Source organism: Pelophylax lessonae (genome assembly GCF_965119305.1).
Source record: "Pelophylax lessonae genome assembly, chromosome: 7".
Lineage (NCBI taxonomy): Eukaryota > Metazoa > Chordata > Amphibia > Anura > Ranidae > Pelophylax > Pelophylax lessonae.
Genome location: NC_138774.1, coordinates 107,129,073 through 107,147,279, shown reverse-complemented (window position 1 = coordinate 107,147,279; position 18,207 = coordinate 107,129,073).

Below are 18,207 nucleotides of genomic sequence, written 5' to 3'. Positions count from 1 at the left end.
GCGTTCCCGCTGAAAAAAAGCCCTGCTGATCCATATCTTTGGTAAAAATAACCAACAGTAGTGTTGTGCTACGTATCACTGAAAATTGATCAATCCTTATGTACTGACTGTCTATCTCATTTATTGAGGCCCTGAAATGTCAGGACAGCACAAATGCCCCCCAAATTACCTATTTTTTGAAAGTAGACAGTCCAAGGTATTTAGTAAGAGGCATGGTGAGTTTTTTGAAGTTGTAATTTTTCCCACAATTCTTGGGAAATTGAAGAAAATATTATTTTTTCTTTTTTACACAAAATTGTCATAACAAGCTATTTTTTTTTTTTACACACGGCATAGGCATACTTGCAATTACACCCTAAAACACATTTTTCTACTCGTCCTCAGTGTGGTGATACCACGTGTTAGACTTTTTCATCACAGCCTGGCCACATACAGAGACCAAACATCCAAGTAGCACCTTGGGTGTTCTAGGGACATAAATTACACATCTAATTTCCTGCCTACCTATCACATTTTGAAGGCCATGGAGCACCAGGACAATAGAAACACCAACAAAATGACCCAAATTTGGAAAGCAAACACACCAACGTATATTTTACGAGGCATAATAAGTGTTTTAAACATGTCATTTTTTTCCACAAGTTTTTGGAAAATGTACAAAGAAGATGAAAAATATTTTTCTACACAAAGTTGTCCATTTATAAGATATTTCCAACACATAGCATGTACATATCAAGAATTACACCCCAAAATACATTCTGATGCTGCTCCTAAGTATGGCAATACCACACGTGTAAGACTTTTTCACAGCTAGCCTCGTAGAGAGGCGCAACATCCAAGCAGCACCTTCAGGCATTCCAGGAGAATAAATTAGACATCTAATTTCCTGTCTACCTATCACACTTTTGAAAGCCCTGGTGCACCAGGACAATAGAAACGCCCACAAAATGACCCCATTTTGGAATGCAAACACCACAATGTTTATTATATGAGGCATAATGAATCTTTTGAACATGTAATTTCTGATTCTCAACTGGAAGACAGTCATAATGGGTTCACCAGGGTGTCTGAAAGCAGGGCCGGCGCTACCTATAGGTAGGATAGTCGCCAACCTAGAGCGCAAATTAATGGGGGGTTCTGGATAGTAGTGTCACTATGTCGTGCAGGGTTGTGGACTAAAGACAGAGAGTAACATCAGTCCCTGATTTACAGAGTGCACCCTCCTTCCCTTCCGGGATCTCTGCTATCCAATGAGCTCCTCCACGCGATGTGCATAAAGGATGGAGGAGGAGTAAGTGAGGCAGAGACAGACAAGGTGCACCGTGACTGCAGTCCGATCGTCCCACACACCCCCCAATGACATCTCCCTTTGGCTGCAGCCTACAGTAATTTCTCTCCCTGCTCACTGCGGACCCAACTATAGCTGCCTCCTCCCCTGCTCTGACAAGTACACAGGCCAGAATGAAGAGCCAAGGGGGAGGAGGGACAACTGCTCACAGCTGAGGTCTGTGGCTATAGGGGTCTTACAGAGGAGGGGGAAAAGGTGGGGACATGTTAATTGAAAAAGCAGGGGGGGGCATGGGCAGGTGACAGCTATGCTGCAAGAAAGGATTTTAGGGGGGGGGGTTAGAAGATGTGTGCTAAGAGGGTGCCTTGTTTTTGGGTTAGAGAGAAGTTTGACCTTCCCCCCAGCACAATTGTTCTCCCTTACATAAGCACCCCAGCACATATCCTTTAACCCCCTCCCTCCTCAAATCAAAGATCCCATCCCCTAATCACATACCGGCTCAATCCACCCCCATCCCATCTCGGCTCCATCCATCACCCCAATCCCATCCCTGCTACATCCATCCCCTGATTCCATCTTGGCTCCATCCTCCACCCCAACCCCAATCCCATTCTAGTTCCATCCATCCCCCAATCTCATCCTGGCTTCATCCACCACCCCAATCCCATCCTGGCTCCATCTATACCCTGGTCCATCCCGGCTTTATCCATCGCCCCAATTCCATCCTGGCTCCATCTATCCCTGATCCCATCCCGGCTCCATCAATCCCTGATCCCATCCCAGCTCCATACACCACCCCAATCCCATCCAAACTCCATCCATTCCTCTGGTCCCATCCTGGCTTCATCCATCCCTCAATCCCATCCTGGCTCCCTCCATCCCCTGATCCCATCTCGGCTCCATCCATTCCCCGATCCCACCCCGGCTTTATCCTTCCCCCAATCCAATCCCAGCTCCATCCTTCCTCTGGCTCTGGTTAATGCAACTGTATGATGGGTAAACTGCTGATGAGTTGCTGTGATGGGAACACTGTTGAGGGGCGGCAGTGATGTCGGCTCTGTGATGGGTACACTGATTAGACTGCACTGATGAATTAAATGACAGGTACACTGATGAACTACACTGATGGGCTGCACTGGCAGGTACACTGCCTAAGTGCGGCATTAAACCGGTATGATTTATTAATACAGGATTAAAAACACTCACAGGATCCAAGAAGGTCTGAGCTTGTATAGTGCGAGGGCAAAAACACCACTCGCTCAGTCCTGCAGGGGCTGCCTGTGGTCCAAGATGCCAGAGGGGATGGGGCATGGATGCCCTGTGTCATCAGAAAGTTTGCGCTGACCAGCGTGGAGTGCAGATCGAACGTGACATCACTGAGAGGAGCGGAGAAGGCTTGAAAATGATAGGCTATACGCTCTGAGCTATCTACTTCTTTTAGAGGCCTGGGGTGGAATTACGAAAGAGGACCTTTTATGGGCAAAAGAAAACAAGGCGGGAAATACCGCGGCTGTGGGACTACATGCGCCAGAGGTTCCATAGTAGCATCAAATTGGCGGTAAAAGGATTAAAAAAGGATTGGCAATATTTAAGTGTGAATTCAATGGTAATATGGATAAAGGACAAACATTAATAACCTGAATAAATTAAAACAGTACTAATACAGTATCTCACAAAAGTGAGTACACCTCTCACATTTTTTTAAATATTTTATTATATCTTTTAATGTGACAACACTGAAGAAATGACACTTTGCTACAATGTAAAGTAGTGAGTGTACAGCTTGTAAAACAGTGTAAATTTGCTGCCCCTTCAAAATAACTCAGCACACAGTCATTAATGTCTAAACTTCTGGCAACAAAAGTGAGTATACCCCTAAGTGAACGTGTCCAAATTGGGCCCAAATTGTCAATATTTTGTGTGGCCACTATTATTTTCCAGCACTGCCTCAACCCTTTTGGGCATGGAGTTCATCAGAGCTTCACAGGTTGCCACTAGAGTCCTCTTCCACTCCATGACGACATCACAGAGCTGGTGGATGTTAGAGACCTTGTGCTCTTCCACCTTCTGTTTGGGGATGCCCCACAGATACCCAATAGGGTTTAGGTCTGGAGACATGCTTGGCCAGTCCATCACCTTTACCCTCAGATTCTTTAGCAAGGCAGTGGTCATCTTGGAGATGTGTTTGGGGTCGTTATCATGTTGGAATACTGCTCTGCAGCCAAGTCTCCGAAGGTAGGGGATCATGCTCTGCTTCAGTATGTCACAGTACATGTTGGATTTCATGGTCCCTTAATAAACTGTAGCTCCCCAGTGCCAGCAGCATTAATGCAGCCCCAGACCATGACACTCACACCACCATGCTTGACTGTAGGCCAGACACACTTGTCTTTGTACTCCTCACCTGGCTGCCGCCACACATGCTTGACACCATCTGAACCAAATAAGTTTATCTTGGTCTCATCAGACCACAGGACATGGTTCCAGTAATCCATATCCTTAGTCTGGTTGTCTTCAGCAAACTGATTGCGGACTTTCTGGTGCATCATCTTTAGAAGAGGCTTCCTTCTGAGACGACAGCCATGCAGACCAATTTGATGCAGTGTGCGGCATATGGTCTAAGCACTGACAGGCTGACCCCCCCCCACCCCTTTAACCTCTGCAGCAATGCTGGCAGCACTCATAAATCTATTTCCCAAAGACGACCTCTGGATATGACGCTGAGCATGTGTACTCAACTTTTTTGTTTGGTTGACCATAGAGAGGCCTGTTCTGAGCGGAACCTGTCCTGTTAAACTGCTGTATGGTCTTGGCCACTGTGCTGCAGCTCAGTTTCAGGGTCTTGGCACTCTTCTTATAGCCTAGGCCATCTTTATGTAGAGCAACAATTCTTTTTTTCAGATCCTCAGAGAGTTCTTTGCCATGAGGTGCCATGTTGAACTTCCAGTGACCAGTATGAGAGAGTGAGAGCGATAACACCAAATTTAACCCACCTGCTCCCCATTCACACCTGAGACCTTGTAACACTAACGAGTCACATGACACCTGGGAGGAAAAATGACTAATTGAGCCCAATTTGGACATTTTCACTTAGGGGTGTATTCACTTTTGTTGCCAGCGGTTTAGAAATTAATGGCTGTGTGTTGAGTTATTTTAAGGGGACATCAAATTTACAATGTTATACAAGCTGTACACTCACTACTTTACATTGTAGCAAAGTGTCATTTCTTCAGTGTTGTCACATGAAAAGATATAATAAAATATTTACAAAAATTTGAGGGGTGTACTCACTTTTATGAGATACTGTATGTAAATAACACTTAATTACCATAATAATATGCACAGTAATAAATAGGATGACATACTGGAGAAAACAGTATGCTGGATTTTGTAATAATGTTATGAGGCTGAATATACCAATAATAGAAATAACCCAAATATATATATATATTCCTTGAAGACCTAAAGACCTTCCTTGAGAGTTACAAATTTAGTGTTATGATTTTAGGTCAAACAAGATTGTTTAGGGTCATAGTACCCATATAGCTTGTAACTGCCTAAACATTATGTGATACCTACTCAGACCACCCTCAAAATGAAAGACTAGGGGAAAAGACATGGAGCTATGAAAATCTGAATTAGAAGGATGAGAACTTAAGGGTCCCCTGTAAAAGAAACAAACGTGTGATATAGAGATGAATACTTTGGAACTGGCTTACAAAAATTGGTCTATATGCATTAGACAGTAAGAAGGATGTATAGGAGGAAAAAAAGGGAATTGTCTGATGTTAAGCATGACAGGAAAACCGCGTGAGGAGCTGGATCTAATACTTATAATACTGTGTGAATTTCTATTTCTTCATTCAAACCTCCAGGTGTGTCAGAGAAACCTTCAGCTGCAGACTGGTCATCACATGACACGCACCACATGACTTCCAAATGACTTCCTGGCTGCCTATAAAAGCTGAGCAAGTGCTCAGAGGAATTGCTGGTTTGTCTTTCAGCTTCCTGTTTGATCCTTTACCTGCTGTGACCGGATCGACCCTGACCTACTCTGCTCTTCCCCTGGACCCGACCTTGGCTTGTTTTACGGACTTTGCTCTTGCCTCCTGTGTTTGACTCTCTGCCTGCGACCTGGATTTATCTTCAGTCTCCTGTGCCTTGACCTTCTGCTTGTGACCCAGTCTTGCCTCCTGTCTCCAGTGCCCTGACCCTCAGCCTGTGTCCTGGATTGTCTGCTTCCCTGTGTTTGACCCTCAGCCTGCTCTGGACTTTCTACTTACTTCTTCTGCTGGATCCTGATCAGTCTCTGCTCCAGTTCTACAGGACCTCCACGCAAGCTCTACCCTGCCTGCTGGTAGCTTGTGCCTCTTTGTACCATCCACCCTCTGTATCACCTCCAGAAGGGCAGAGTGCGCTTAGTCGCAACAGCGAACCGCTCTCAGCATCTCGGCCTCGGTGAGTGCCTCTATTCTGATAAGGAGTAAGGGTAATAAGGGTATAGATCCAATAGGTTTCTTGTTGGCACAGCTGTTTGAAACGTTCTGCCGTTGGGAAAGTGTTGGGAATGGCTTCGATGACCCATAAGCTGGAGACCAGAGGTGGATTGTTGGTGTGAGTCTAACAAATGTCTGGGAACTCTGTTTGTTACAGCCTTCCCAAAAACATTTCCGGAGAGTCCTAATAGTCTGGCCTATATAAAAAACCCACAGGGACACTTCAGACAGTAAACAACATATTCTGTAGAACAGTTGTAAAACCCTTTGATGTGGTATGTTTTCCCTTTACCTGTAAAAAGTTTCTGGTCATGTTTGACAAATTGGCAAGTGAATCATAATTTCTTTCTGGATTGGTACATGCCTACCAATGGAATAAGGGCTGTGGGATGTCTGTTCTTAACATGTTTGCCTGTAACATTGCTAGGGGCCACTTGGCTTTTGACATTCTGTGCCCTACGGTATATTTTAGGCTTCTGGGTTAGAGTGACTTATAAAAGAGAGTTTTCTGAATATATGGACCAATGTTGGAGAAAATATTCTCCATTTTCCTAAATTGAGCGTGGAACTGGATGGTAAAACGAGTCTGTGCCAAGGTGTTGGAATTCCGCTCTTTACATGGGGGTTTGTCTTGGTATTCCTGAAAAGCTTAATTCACAAGGGGGTGTGGAATGGCCTTTGTGGAGGAACTTGTTCATTAGGAGTTGGCCATGTGAGGAATAATCACTATCCTGGGTGCAATTATTGCGAAGTAGGCAGTACTAAATGCGGGGAACATTATTGACCCACCTGGGGTGATGGGAGCTCTGATAGTGGATAAGCGAATTGCCGGGTGTTGGCTTGACATAATTCTGAGCACAAATTAGATTATTTTCATGGCATAATGTCAAATCCAGAAAGGCAAGAAAATGTTGGTCTTGGACATGGGTGAATGATAGACCTAGTGGGTTCTGGTTACAATAGTCAGCAAACAAGTTGACTTTGTGAGGGGACCATCCCTTATAATCACTATGTCATCAATATAGCGCCCATAGAAGACCACATGAGTGGCAAAGGGATTATTACAGGTGATGAACTGGGATTCCCAAAAACCCATTATGAGATTGACATAGCTGGGGGCAAAGTTGGCCCCCATGGCTATGCCATGGGTTTGCAAGTAGTATGTCCTATTAAATTCAAAATAGTTGTGTTTCAGACAAAATTGGAAAGCTTCAACAAAACAGTCTCCCTAGGCCCAAAACGGACCCCCAATGGTCCTGTTCTCCCTCCTCCCACACTTACTCCCTTCAACAAGTCTGCTCCTTCATCAGATAGTGCTCATACTCCAAAATTATTTAGGTGCTTATGCTAGTTGCTTTCAGAAGTATATTTAACCATTTGCCGGCCAACGCTCCCCAAGGTTCTGTCCTTGGACCGCTACTATTCTCAATCTATACCTCCTCCCTGGGTCAGCTAATAGCCTCCCATGGCTTCCACTACCATTTCTATGCTGATGACACCCAAATCTACCTCTCTACCCCTCAGCTCACCCCATCAGTCTCCTCCCGCATCACTGATCTACTAACAGACATATCAGCCTGGATGTCTCACCACTTCCTCAAACTGAATCTATCTAAAACCGAGCTCATAATATTTCCTCCTCTACGTGCCCCTTCCCCGGAATTCTCTGTCAAGATCAATGGAATAACTATTAGTCCTTCCACACATGCCAGGGTGCTAGGGGTAACCCTGGACTCTGCACTGTCCTTTCAGGCTCACATCCAATCCCTGTCCAAATCATGCCGCCTTAACCTCCGCAACATCACTAGAATACGGCCCTTTTTAACCAATGACACCATCAAGCTCTTAATTCACACCCTGGTTATCTCTCGCCTCGACTGTTGCAACTCCCTCCTCATTGGATTACCCTTACATAGATTATCCCCCCTTCAATCCATAATGAATGCAGCTGCAAGACTTATCCACCTTACCAACCGTTCAGTGTCCTCCAATCCTCTCTGCCAATCCCTTCATTGGCTTCCACTCACCCAACGAATAAAATTCAAAGTGCTAACAATAGTTTACAAAGCCATCCACAACTCTGCCCCCAGCTACATCACTAACCTGATCTCAAAATATCAACCTAGCTGCTCTCTTCGGTCCTCCCAAGACCTCCTGGTCTCTAGCTCCCTTGTCACATCTTCCCATGCTCGCCTCCAGGATTTCTCCAGAGCTTCTCCCATTCTTTGGAACTCTCTACCCCAATCTGTCCGACTGTCCCCTAATCTATCCATCTTTAGACCATCCCTGAAAACCCTTCTCTTTAAAGAAGCCTACCCGGCTACTAACTAATAACGCTGTTTCTCTTGCTCCATCAGCTCATCCCCCACAGCTATTGCCTTTTGTATCAATTGACCCTCCCTTTTAGATTGTAAGCTCTAACGAGCAGGGCCCTCTGATTCCTTTTGTTCCAAATTGTAGTGTAACTGTAATGTCTGCCCTCATTTTGTTAAGCGCTGCGCAAACTGTTGGCGCTATATATATCCTGTATAATAATAATAATAATAATAATAATAGAGACAGAACAGAGGTCTGCCTATATAAACAAGGCAGACCGTCGTTCTGTCACAGATGAACAAGGGCTTATCTGTGACAGAGATCTATATATTCATCTAGCAAGTCCATCCCCCCCACAACGTTAGTAGGCACCCCCTAGGAACAGACTTAACCCTGGTGTTAAGCCCTTCCCTACCATTAGTACAGTAACAGTGCATATTTTTAGCACTGATTACTGTAGTGTAGCACCCTACAAGGTAGGTGCTAGGTAAAGCATAGTAGGCCTTGGCTGCCTAACAGCAGGGCCATGATTTTCAGCTGGGCTGTCATGTTTCCCAGGTGTGGCTGTTAAGACCTGGGGGTCTCCCCACTGTGCTCCATGAGAGGGCCCTCATTGGGCAGTGGAGGAAACCCAACCAATGGCACACTCAGGCCTGTATCTACCCCAGAAAGGCAGATTCTGCCGCACAGCATTCTGGGAGAGGGTATAAGTTTGAGGGGAGCACATGAAGCAGCATCTATGGCGGGAAGCAGAGTCCCAGGAGGGAGAGTGCGGCTGTCTCTCCTCCTGTCAGAGGAATCGAGTGTCCCAGTCGGCTTACCTGAGGAGACAGAAGGCTTAGCTGAGCTGCAGAAAGGATCCGGTGCGGAGGACCAGCAGAGTTGAGAGGGGTCCAGTTTCAGGAAAGCATTCCCAGGTCGTGAGTACCGCAAACTGCCCTGTGGGGGTCTGCCTAGAGAGAGAGGAGACCACTCCGGTGAAGGTCGTGGGGATCCAGGAGCTAGCTAGCCGGTGCAGCAGCAAAAGTAAAGGGGGTGCCAGTGTTGACCCTGAAGAGAAGCAGAGAGGGTGCCAGTGTGTGGACCCTGAAGTGTAGAGGGGGTGCCTAGTGAGAGGACCCTGACGTGTAGAGGGGGTGCCTAGTGAGAGGACCCTGAAGTACAGAGGGGGCACCAGCGGTTGGGCCCTGAAGTGTTAAAGTGTACAGTGTGCAGTGTACAGCGTTGAGAGTTGAAGCAGCAGAAGCAGTATACAGAGGCTACCTCAGTCAGCAAGGACTGGAGGAAGCAGTGTTCAGGACTTCTGAGCTAACCAGAGTGTCAGAAGTCAAGTTCAAGTACAGTTCAGCAAGTCAGTGTTTTTCAAGCGCCAGCAAGCATTGGTCGGCATTCCAGCCGGCGTCGAGACAGCGCTGGAAGGCATTTTTTCTTCAAAGTGTTCCATTTGTACCCAGTTGAGCCAGAGGAGTATCCCACTCATTCCCGTCTCTCATCCCCTGTATCAAATAAACAAAATAAACCAAAGATGCCGGACTGGTCTTTGACTTCAGTCTCACACTTAGGTATTCAGCTTAAAGGGGCTGCTGGCGTTTCCGGTAACAATGGCAGACCCTCATCAGGCCCAATGCCTGGAGATCCTGCTACAGTAGTAATGTCATTGGTCCCCTCAAAAGTGTCAAAAGTGTCTGATCTGTACGCTGCAATGTCGCAGTCCCGCTAAAAATTGCTAATCGCCGCCATTACTAGTAAAAAATAAATTAAATAAATAAAAATGCCATAAATCTATCCCTAGTTTGTAGACATGATTACTTTTGCGCAAACTAATCAATATACACTTATTGGGATTTTTTTTACCAAAATATGTGGCAGAATACATGTTGGCCTAAAATGATGAAAAAAATTAGGTTTTTACATTTATTTATTGAAAGAAGGTGAGGGATTTGGCGCTGCCAATGGCGATGATATAAATAAGGGAAAAATGTATATAATATATATGATGATATGTATAATAAAAAATGAGGAGTAAGATGAGAAACAAAACTAATATACAGTATACAAAAGATGGATCAATAAATATTGTATCAAATAATCCATATAATGGCCTGTATATAAGTGCCTGTAAGTGGCATGTGCACATGTAAATATGAAAAAGTGTATATAAAAATAATGATGTAAACAAGGATATGTATGAAATATAACCAATGTACAGTTTGTAAAATATATAAAAATATATATAAAATTAATCAATATTATATCAAATGATCAATATAGTTGCAAGTGCATGAGTGCCTGTGCAAAATAAATAGTAAGGTGACCAAGTGTTAGTAAAGATACAAGAAACTGAAAAAATGGATTTTTGTAAAATCTTACCGTAAAATCCTTTTCTCTTAGCTCATTGACAGACGTAGTCCTCGGTGATTCAGCACCTTCGGGTTATGTTACCTCCACAGGAGCAGGACTAGACAGGAAATTAAAAAGCTCTGGCCACACCCTAGGGGCAGTCCCAGAGGGTATATCCTCTCTCTCTCTGCCTCAGCAAATCAGTTATGTCAAAAAGCAGTCTTTAGAGATTTTAACCCAACCCAATTTAAAAAACAGAGGGGCGGGTACTACGTCTGTCAATGAGCTAAGAGAAAAGGATTTTACGGTAAGATTTTACAAAAATCCATTTTTCTCTCTCGCTCATTGACAGACGTAGTCCTCGGTGATTCAGCACCATCACCAATGAGGGGTGGGAAAATGGAAATCAAATCCAAACCTAGAAGGCCCAACCGGTGCCAACTAGAAGTTTACAATGCTCATCCTTAATGATGAGACTCAACAAAAAAGAAAAACATTTTTTTTTTTTTTTCAAACAGAAAAAAAAGACCCTCGAGGTAGACCACCGGTCTCCTCAAATTGCGGCCTGCAAAACCTTGCGGCCAAATGAGGCATCCGCCGATGCCGTCACATCAATTTTATAGAATTTTGTAAAGGTATGTACCGACGACCAGGTGCCCGCCTTACATACCTGGACCACTGACGCCTGATGGCGAAAGGCCCAGGAAGTACTGAGCGCTCGAGTGGAGTGCGCCCTAACCGGGAACGGAGGACTCTGACCCTTAATAGAATAAGCCTGTACCACCGTCTGTCTAATCCATTTGGCAATGGTCGCGGCAGATGCAGGCAAACCCTTTCTGGGGCCATCCGTGATCACAAAAAGTGAATCCGTCTTACGGAATGATTCCGTAGCTTTCAGGTATACCCTGATTGCCCGAACCAAATCCAAGGAATGCAACGCATGTTCCCGATGATGCTTGGGCTGAGGACACAAGGAAGGTAGTACAATATCTTCATTCAGATGAAAATCTGAAACCACCTTAGGAAGAAAGGATGGCTTAGGATGAAGTACTACCTTATCCCTATGAATCACTAGGTATGGGGACTGGCATGATAATGCAGCCAGTTCTGACACCCTGCGAGCAGAAGTGATAGCCACCAGAAGGCCACCTTCTGGGATAAAGTAAGCAAGGGAATCTCCCTGATGTTTTCAAAGGGAGGTTTCTGTAGAACCGACAAAACTAAATTAAGATCCCAGGGCGGTAAGGGCGCGCGGACTGGTGGAGCCAGGTGCCGCACCCCCTGGATGAAATTCCGCACCAAGGACTTGGTAGCTAAAGGTTTCTGAAAGAAGATTGCTAATGCTGAAACTTGACCCTTGATGGTGCTCAAGGCTAGCTTCTGCTCAACCCCTTGTTGCAAAAAAGCCAATATTCGAGTCACCGAATAGGTACGTGGAAGAAATCCTAAAGATTCGCACCACGCAATATAAGTCTTCCATGTGTGATAATAGACCTTGCTGGAAGTCGCTTTCCTTGCTTTAATAAGGGTAGGAATGACTGAAGCTGACAACCCTCTGTCCTTCAGTACTTGTGTCTCAATGGCCAGGCCATTAAAACCAGCGACTGTAAAGCACGATGGTAAATTGGTCCTTGAGACCACAGACACTCCCTGAGACGAAGTTCCCACGGAACGTCTGCGACTAGCATGTCCAAGTCGGCCAGGCCGGCTTGACGAGGCCAGCCTAGAATTTCTAGGACCACTGGCGCTGACTGGATCTGAACCAGGCGTCCCTAGAGCTATCTGGCCCCGACCATCCGAGAAAGTCTGGTCGTTTTCTGTTCCCACACATTTATCAGATACCTGATTATTATCAGGAAGGGTGATCTTTTCTGGTTGAACCTCAGGGACCGAAGTCACCCGGCTAGAGGCTTCTTGGCCTGTCTGGTCAACCAGATCCGATTCCTGTGGGGAATAGAGACTAATCTTAGGAAAAGGTAAAGGAAAAGATCTATTCAGGGAACGGTGACTACCGCTCCCTGTAGTACTTAAATGTTGGAAGGGAAGAATCGCACCGGTAGTAGTAGTTGATGCTCGACCTAATGTCCTGAATACCGGTGAAAACGTCCCCCCACCCTGAAACCGGGTGGGGGCGCACCTTCAGGCTGTGTACTCCTTTGCTTCGGGTTTGGCTGAGTTGGTCCTCTGTTTGTCCGACCAGCCCTTCTTGAACCCTCCAGGAGGAGTCTTGCCTTTCCCGCTTGTTCCAGCCGGGCGCCCTTTATGGGCGGTAAAGAAAGGTCCTCGCTTGTTGCGAGGTCCCTTAGCTTTAGCAGCCTGTGGCAAAAAAGTGCTCTTGCCCCCAGTGGCATCCTTAATGATTTCATCTAGGGTGGCCCCAAATAGACGATTCCCCTGAAAGGGGAGATTTGTCAAGGTCTTTTTGGAACCTAGGTCAGCTGACCAGCATTTTAACCACAGCACACGTCTGAGGATAATCGCTGACATAGATGCATGCCCTAATAGGGGAGTGGTGTCCAAGGCTGCGTCACAGATAAACTGTAGCCCTTGTATAATCTGTTCCATCAAATCAGATGTCTCCTGGGGAATATCTTTTCCCCTAAGGTCTTGGCGTACCATTCTCGCCCATTCCGTAAGTGTCTGGGAAACTAGACCAATAACAATTACTGGTCTAAATGCTGACCCTATCAGAGAGAAGATAGTGCGGGACTCTGCTTCCATTTTTCGATCCACCGGATCCTTAAAGGACGAAGTGTCCTCCACTGGGATAACCGTGGCTTTGTTCAGCCTGGAAATAGGTGGATCCACCACTGGTGGTACCGTCCATTTCTTAATGATGGATTCCTCAAATGGATAGCGTCTAGCAATACGCTAGGAAATAGTAAAGGTACGTTTAGAATGCTCCCATTCTCCTTTAATCTTATTACCAAAACACTTGGGTACAGGAAAAACCTTCACCGTTTTGATGGGCTTGTTAGTACCAAAGGGAATCTCTGTTTCAGTTGCTTCTTCTGGTAAAACCTCAATTTTTAAGGTTTCCTGCACTGCCACAACTAGTGCGTCCACCAATGCTTCTTCCTGAATTATAGCGGGAGACGAAACGTCCTCCTCACTGTCTGAGGGAGCTTTACCTGAGGTAACAGCCCTTGCAGAGGGACCTGCAACTGCAGTGACCATCTCTGAATCTGAGTCAGAGGTGTCAGATAGTATAGGGGTAGGCGGGGGTCGCTTCCTTGACCCCCGTCCCTGACAGGCCGCCTCCACCCGAGCCACCATAGACTCCAAAATTGCTGTAAATGCCTCTACACTCTGTGCACCGGCGGGTCCCGTGGCCCCCTCGAGGGAAACAGGTGGGGGAATATGTGTGGCAGGGTCCATGATAATTCCAGTCACTTCCTGGATAATATAATTCAAAAATAAAAAACTTTTTTTTTTTTTTCAGACCCCCAGCGCCACAAAAGCCCCTTAGTGTTACCTGCTAGGTATCCCTATCGATCGAGAGAGAGATAGACCCCCAGGCTCACCACTTGATGCTCAGAGTTTAACTGCAACAGGTTACAGCGCTGTCTTGACAAACAGGAAGTCTTTTGGCTGGCTGCCCAGGAAGAAAGGAGGCGGCTCCGCCCCTCTGCACGCCTTCCGGCGCCTCACCTAGCTCCACGAGGTGTTAGGATCACCTCAAACATGGCCGCCCCCATGCTGGAGACACGAGGCTACGCCAAAATGGCGGCTCGTGCAATCCAGCAAAAAAAATGGCGGCGGCCTGTACTGAATAGCGGTGTGCTGCAGGGCACACAACACTCTCTGCATGGGGATTTGGCGTGGTTGGCGGTACCGGCCCTGGCGGACCGTATGGCCGTTCGGAAGGCCTGCTTATAGCTGGAGATCTGATTAGGAAGGCAGTCTACATGTCCATGGCTTCTGACTGGTAGGTACCTTATTCTTATCACAGTAAGATTCCCAGAATGCCACTGATTACAATCTTTTAAACATGTATACAAATAGATTGTTAGCTCCCAAACCAAGCCTCCTGGCTCTTTGCACATAAAATCACACTCAAAGTAGGGGGATCTGTGTCATGTTATAGGATAGAGGGGGACTCTATCTTACCATACAGAGAGGGGCCCGCGTTCACCACAAGACCCGTCAGGGGGAAAAGGGGGAACATACTACTCACCATACCGGAACCAGGCGGGCACCAACTCCTGACAGTACCCCTCTCCACCGGGGCGGGAGGGCTGTCGACCGATACGGACGCCGTGACTCATGGTCTTTGGCGTTTCAGCGAGACGTTTAACTCGCGGGGTCAGTCCCTTAATGGGACTTTGTCGCGGCCGACCCAGCGCGGAGCTATGGCCTGCACGCGCTCGTAGGCTGAACTAGGGTGACCACCAGATCTCAACATCCAGCCCGTCGCCCAGTTCAGCTTTCTTGCTTGAAGATCTCACAGGAACACTGGAGAAAAAAAGCTGTCTAAAAAATCTTTTAAGAAAAAAATCCTGCCAGGACCGAAGATCCCAGCAAGGTATCTAGGTCCTTACTCCTAACTGATTTGCTGAGGCAGAGAGAGAGAGGATATACCCTCTGGGACTGCCCCTAGGGTGTGGCCAGAGCTTTTTAATTTCCTGTCTAGTCCTGCTCCTGTGGAGGTAACATAACCCGAAGGTGCTGAATCACCGAGGACTACGTCTGTCAATGAGCGAGAGAGAAATGCTGTTATATCAGATACTCAATATAGTGGCAGGTGCACGAGTGCCTGTAACATGTGAACATAAAGTGACCAAGTGCTAAAAAAAAATCAGATAGCAAAATATGCTGTAAACGAGGATAAGGTGATAAGTGGTGTTGTAATAATCAACAATGGTGACTTCAGTGGATATAAATATCAATGGTGAATATAGTAACGGGATGATGATCTAGAGGTGACTAAGTGACTATAAATATTAAATGATAAAAGGATGACTTAGTGGCTATAAATGTCCAAAAATTAATATATTCAATAAAGTGGCAAAATTCATTGTGTAAATATACACAATACCGGTGACCAGTGGTGGGTGATAAGGTGAGCTGCGTTGTGACCCCTATTATAGGTAGCCCACTCACCAGAAGTACCCACCCCACACAGGGGTATAGAGCGGGTATATAAATGGGACCCTCAGATGGATCCTTGTTCCCTCTGTATGTCTTAGGATAGACGTGCCGGAGAGTCCCTGTAAGGTACCAGGGTATATCGGGATTCCTAAGAGAGGGTGGCCCGGGTCTGGTGAGGTCCTGGTGGGGTCCTGCCTATATGGAATGGTGGCTCCAATGCTCCAGAGTAAGGTCAACCAATCTCAGCGGGACAGATCATATACACATGGGCCGTAGAGAATAAAGAAAAGGCACATAGTGTGATACTGTATGGCAAGTGTTTTATTCAGGAATTTGCAGGTAAAAGGTACTCACATTTAAGCAGATACAAACAAGCCATGAACGATCGGTCTGGAACACACTGCGTTCCACGCCAGTGCCGGAACCGGAAGTGATGCGACGGCGCTGTATGCGTTTCGTAACCATAGGTCTTCAGCAGCCTCTGATGATGTCAGACCTGTGACGATACGTGTAAGGAGGACATACCGATGTGAAGCACGCTATACATACCGCGGTTTACCTTTTTACATGCTGATTCTGCAGTGAACTTATGTAAGTGCACTACTTTCAATAAAGTTATTTGTTAAGAAATACTTCACTATTGGCCCTTTCTCTGTCCTTCTGAGGCAATCTATAATGACAGTGTTGTGGGGCCATTTGATTGTATCACCTATTGGAGGAATGGAGTCCTATTAAGTTGGGGAAGTTGAAAAGGATCTACCCATTCTTATCAAGTGTATGGCTATCCCATTGGCGCTAGTTTGACCGCTCTGTAAAAGGAGGGTCAAACCTTCTGGTAAGGAGCCCTGAGTGTCACCACAGGGTGGAAATAGGCTTTCCTGCTACACACACTGGTGATTGGCTGATTGGAATTGATCTTTTCCTTTCCTCCCTGCTTTACAAAGACTCTTTGTACTACTCATATGCCTAATGAACCCACCTTGGTCACCTCACAAAAAAGAACACTGTCAGGGTAAAATGTACAGGGAGATATAGCAGTCTGCCCTCTTTAAATAGTTGCCGTTGCCGCCAAACCAGTCCGACCAGCCTGGCCGCGGGACCGCGGCTGACATCACTGAGCTAAGGTACAGAATGTGCATGCGTCAAGAGTGCATGCGCAACACTGCCAAGCGGTGGCAGACAGAGTCGACGCAACTTGTCCTAGCAGTAGAGTCGAAGGCAGGAATGCACTGCCATCATGAGGATGGAGTGCAAACCACCAAGCTACAGCTGAACGATACCAACACAATCGCCGTAAACAAACCAGGCCGCCAGGGATGGGCCAAGGGGATCACCAAAACATAGCACCCCACAGATAGGGGGAATGAAAAAGGGAGTTAAGAAGTGAAAAGGAAGCACCATAACACAAAGAAAACCGAAAAACAATGTACCGGTAAATACAAGCGAGATCTAATGGCCAGAAATGGCCCACCAAAAGATACACAAAAAAGAATATAATATAATTAACCATCACTGCACAGTGATGGAATGCACCATACACCGATCAAAACACATTATATTTTTATTTGGCTTTTCTGTTTTTTTTGTGCATTTTCTGTTTTCAAGGAATATTGCTTTAAGTCTTCTATCTTGACTCTTTGATGTCTTCCTTGGTCTACCAGTATGCTTCCCTTCAACAAACTTCCCATTTGATTTGTACTAACCAAACTAACGGAAAAAAAAAACAAGGTTTCAGTGTGATAAATGTAGCCCTGCCCCAAGGGGGGTTGCTGAGTGTGTTCACATCCCCCTCACTTCTTTGGCCCTGAACACTTTCCAACCCACCTGACACTATAGGTTCTGACATGTTGAGTGAATAAACACAACCAGGTTTCAATAAAAGATCAGTTTTACTGTCTTTATTAAAAGGGAATGAACAATTGGAAATTCAATATAACTGATAATGTAGAGAACCGAGAATAAAAGAAAGATCCTGAATCCTCAAACCCAAATTCTCAGAGGATTCAGCACTCAGGATCTTGTATGGCAAAAAGACAAATAAATATACTTATTATGCAGTTATGCGTGAGGATTGATGTATCAATTATTCATCAATAAATCATCCCTCAATTAAAAGGTGAGAGTGACCCCAAAACATATTTAATGCAATGAGAAATGATACTGCTATTTATCTAACTTATATCAGTGACTCTATTAACCTACTGCTACGCAGTCTATCAGAGTGCACTCTGTATCCTATAGGGGGCCCCCTTTACTATGGATTGTGTGAGTCTCCTTGTTGAGCAAGGCCTTGCTAGTCTTCACCGGCAAAGAGATCCTTAATCATTTAAAGAATGATATTTGTAATCCACGGTAAAGGCAATGATCAATTGTAAAGGAAAAAACCCCCGTAAATGGGTGGGACTTTAAAGGTAACTATAAAGATCTCTCAGGAGAAGAGTTCAATTTTAGTAAAACGTGAAATTTATTAGAAGGAAATTAGTGTTTTGGCAAAAGTATCACAACAAAAAGTCGCATGTATTCAAACATAACATATCAATTGTCATCGTAATACAATACATTCACAGGTAATTGGCAGAGTCCGACGTGTTTCAAATGCTGTTTAATATAGAAATCTTCCTCAGGGAATCTGCATATATTCCTGAAAAGCATAACCACATGCAAAATATAAGTCCC